A 5000-nucleotide genomic window follows, 5' to 3' on the forward strand; every position below is an offset into this window, starting at 1 on the left:
GAAGTAATCGTGGTACAGTTCCGTATACGACATACCTTGCAGTAGGTGCAGATTAAGTTATCATGGTGAAACAATAAAAAGTTTTAGAATCAGAATCAGTGAACATCAAGATGACTCACGTAACCACAAAATTCTCAATGTCATAATGATGCAACTAGATGAAACCGGACTGGAAGGTAACCAAAGTTATCTATGAAGGACTGTATAAACAGAACAGAAAATAAGAGAATCTGCATACATCGCTACGGAGAACATGAACACAGCGCCGGGTAACTTCAAATCATCAAAGGTCGCAACATTGTCTATTGCAACGAGTGATAGGTCACAGATGTCAGGTGAATCATCATTTCTTGACTAGTATCTATATGTTTTGTAATCTTGCTGATGCATGTACGCTTTATTGAATCGAAACACATTAGTTACATCTCTGTCTTATTTGTCATAATGACCTTAGTTCATCCAAAAAAAAGGTATGATAACACCGACGTTCAGTTTTGTCAGCCAAAATTTCGGACTGCTTTTGGTTCTTTCTCTCCGCGTGATGTCACACACTCTAAAATTGTAAATTGATTCCTATAATCCAGGCTCACCATGTGTGGGAGACTTTACTGCTAGAAACACACTTTGGAGACTCCAAGTGTAACAGTAATGGAGAAGAATTCAAGCATTTCATCAACAGAAAAAACATGGACGGTATACGGAAAAAGGCAGGTTAGATTATATTAGCAAGGATCTAGTACAGAGCAATGTTTACAGTCACCAGTATGAGAATTAACGATCAGTTTGTAATATTTACAGAATATACCGTAGACAGCAGCATAGCCTCTAAAGCACTTAGAATTAGAATCATTATTCCTACGGCCTGGAGTATCATTTCATGGCATGTGTTTTAGAATGGTACAATAATTATGAGATAATAAGACTCGAAAAAAAATCTCTTAGAGTTTGACTACCACACTGCTTGAGTTTATTCTAGAATACTACCATAGGCACATAAACGAGCTCAGGAACTTTTTAATCGCTATATCATGACACCATATAATTACACCTGCGGTATCTTAAAACAAACACAGACCTCAGAGAAATAGAAAATGAAATTTACATTAATCCCTGGGAACAACGCATGCAAAGTATTTGTCACCAATCTCCTATATAAGGAAGGGTAAAAAATAACATTGTCTGACAGACCCCTGTACGCGCCCCCGTTTCACAGCCCACTAAAACAAACCAATATGTTTCTAAGATATCATAGTGTGGCTACAGTGATATAGAGTCATGCATAATGTCATAATGTTTCTGTGATAAGCGACCGCTGTGAGACACCGGATAAGAACTAATTCATTCTGTGATATTAGATGTGGCGGTAATTTACTAATTTACTGCTGTATATGTTACACGATAGTAACATATGTATAATTATTTTCGACATTTGACATTACAAACAGGATCATTAATGTACGAGAATAACATTACTTGCGCACGATATGTTATATGTATATGATTCGCACACAACGAGGAGCACACAGACTGTTCTTACTTCCTATGTTATGCTTTCACCTTCTCTGAACTTAAGAGAATCCATGGTGTTTTTTCCCATAACAAGAGAATTCACCATAGGGTGTATCAGTTACTTGATCTGTGGGTTAAAAAATCTAAACAAAATCTATTGCCTCTGAGAATGAAAGGATTTTGCCTAAATAACCAAGTGGACATTGAATAACATTCCAAGATGAGCTTTTATCCTGGATTCAGATGTATTTGACATACCAATGATACCTAATTGATTTTGGCTGTGATCCCATGTTATTCCAGCGTATATCATCATTATTGTTATCATCATTATCATTATTACCACTATCATAATCATCATCATGAACATTATTATTTACATGCTGAATTGTAATAAGTCTTTGTAAATGGTTGGACTTGCCTGAATAACGATGACAAAAGTGTGCCGAGATTTGAATATTTGAATATTTATATGTATGTCTAGTACTTTCATTTCACTAAAATCGACTGAATCATTATAGGTATTTGTCAATATTGCAAGGATTTTCTCATCGTAAATACAATTAATTCTTGATTATCATGCTTTACATCTCGCATTTTTAAAGAATCAGAAGAGGCAAGTCCAAAATATGTACGGAATGGAATGAAAGTGTTGTTAAAAAACAAAGAGGATAGTGAACATGAGAACGGATCTCAATTTACCCTCTGTTTACGCACGGACAATATCCATCAATAATTATATATGCGTCATATTATGTGTTAAATTAGACACCCCTCTATCATATAGAATTGCAAAGACTATCAAAACAAAATAGTGAATCTAACCCTGGGTGACAATACCACTCCATACTCAACTTGTTGGCTGTACGTAAGTTTCAAATGCATATCTCAGGTGAACATATCCACAAATAAGACCATACCTGGATGGTTTATTCCACTAGGTAAAATATCGGCAATGAGTATATTTCATGCAAGTGCCCCTAAAAAAGACGCTATCCCTTGGCAATAGGCCCTTGCACCTATGAGTGAGCATCTTGAAATGTCTATGTTTGCTACGCCGATGGATCCTTACAGTATGAGAAAAAAATGTGTCTATGTAGTACATTACATAAAAAAAACAATATTTCCCAATACCAAGATTCCAGGAGGGTTTATGGCTTGCTAGCGTTGCACAAACTGAGTTACCAAAAAGTAAAGGAATGTTTCAAATTTTGGAAATCACTTTCTGCATCTCACTGAGTGCTCGCCAAACCCTGAACACTCTCGGTAAAGCTGCTGGGAATATTGCATATGGTATCAGAATAAATGTTTATCGCGGAAAAGAACAGGGCCATGTTTTACAATTTGAGTGGATATGATCTCAAATTGGAATCCCTTAACATGATCATGATGATCGGCTAGCAAGATTGCTGATATATTGCAAAATGATATGATCATATTAAGTGTAATGAAGCGTGCCGACGTCTGCGCAGTTAGCCAGGTCGATGAGCAAGACTAAACTCAACATAAAGCCTACTCTCAACTATAGAAAAGAACACTGACCGTACCACTATACATTAGACAGAGTCAGCATGGTAATAATGATTACAAAAACACATTACTAGTAACTAAACAAGAATACTTAGAATATAATGAAGAGAAACTTAGTGACAGGGAAATAGATCACACCCTATTGTGGGAAGAATCAGGCTGTAGGTATTTAGGCAATGTCTTCATTACATAGTCATGCTACGCCAGTTAATGAGTGGTGCCATTTACGTCAGCTCGCCCGTTATCCTAACTCATTCTTTATGGAAAACGCACTGAGTACCCTAACGTAAACACATTAAAAAGAATAATCTCAGCCTTTCTGCATATTTACACAAGTATAACAGTATGTGTATGCGTAATCTTACTGTCATTCAAATACTCATTTCATTATGATTTGTTCTTAGAGGTCTTATACCTTATTATTACCTTGCTATATAAACTGGCGTTTACTGCTTATCTATTACATTCATAAATTCATGGAAATAAGAGGTCTTTTAGTTTTATCTAAAAGTGAATTATAAATACAATCTTTTAATATTGGTCTTTGAATTATATAAGCTGATATATGATATAAACCATTTTTGATAGGTTGGTTTTAATACTAGGAAGAGAGAAATTACTCAAAGCGATATGCTTATTAAGAATACAAATCACGGTGCTTGGGTTGCTCAACTGTAACTGTAAGTTGAGGCTGAAATTGATGAGAACTAGACTATGAATAAATAAATGCAAAAAAAAAAACAAACAAACAATATCCGGAAGCCTTTTCTATTTTCTTCTTTCTCTTTGTCAGTTTTGATTGAAAAGGATTATATATCATTTTTCCCTTTTCTGCATTCTGATAAAAAATATTTAAGATTTGTTTCACTAAACGTGTGTGGTGTAATTCCACTTTGGAACTGTGGAAATATACCCATGTAACTGAATCTGTAAAATTGCTTCGGGAGATAAACGAGAAGACTTTGCTGTGTGTTTACAAGATTAGGAAAAGGAGAGAATTCCATTAATATTCCGAAGCCGATCATGTCCGAGTGCTTTCCCCTACTACTCTGGTATTCATACACAACTGAGCAGGAAAACAGGCGTGCATACTCAAGTGAGGAGCGAGGCATGGATCAAATAGCGATCTCTGCCGCTCCTCTCGGCCGTGGGTATGCAAATGCACATCAAATATATAATTAAGATGATTCTATTTGGAGATTACAACAAGGGGGTCATAGATATATCTTAGTGCATTTCCAATCTCGAATGGACGCCGCGTTTGAGCTTTGCATTTCATTTTACGAAATAAACAGTGAAATGTGGCAGATGATGTCCGTAGATTTTGACCCGGTATTCATGGCGGTTCCGCTTTCCGCCGACCGAGCGGGAGAATGTTTGCCAGTGCTATCTTGCAAAGTATTATGAGGACACATGCACGTACACTTGCTCGCACACATGCATCAAACACATATTTGTCTGTCATTTTTTTCTATTTTTTGGAAAAATTGTATACAAGGGAATGTGAAAAACACACACACACACACACACACACACATAAAAAAAACAAAAAAACATAGAAACACATGTGCTTTTGCCATTTTCTTATTATCCTATAAAATGCTACATACATTTTAAAATGACATAAATGTGCTGCAGTTGATATTTAAGAATTCATAAGGAATCCAATTAAATATTCATATACGCAGGCAGACAGGCTACTGGACTACTTTTAAATTCAATTTTTATCCGCTTTATGTATTCATCTATTCAGGAATAAATATGCTGTGTATTTTGTTTTCTCCTCCAATATTTATAGTCGAATTGTTTCTTTGATGCCCTTTTCACCTCAGATTCTGATTTAAGAAAGAAAGAGAGAAAGAAAGAAAAATAAAAGAAAAAAGAAAGAAAATATCTGCAGGTTGTATGTCTTTTATATTATCTGTGTTTCCTTCTTAACTTTGACATTTTTTATTCCGTTA

Source organism: Penaeus japonicus, unplaced genomic scaffold, assembly GCF_977035675.1.
Source record: "Penaeus japonicus unplaced genomic scaffold, GWHDUDI00000001_assembly GWHDUDI00000005, whole genome shotgun sequence".
NCBI classification, from domain to species: domain Eukaryota; kingdom Metazoa; phylum Arthropoda; class Malacostraca; order Decapoda; family Penaeidae; genus Penaeus; species Penaeus japonicus.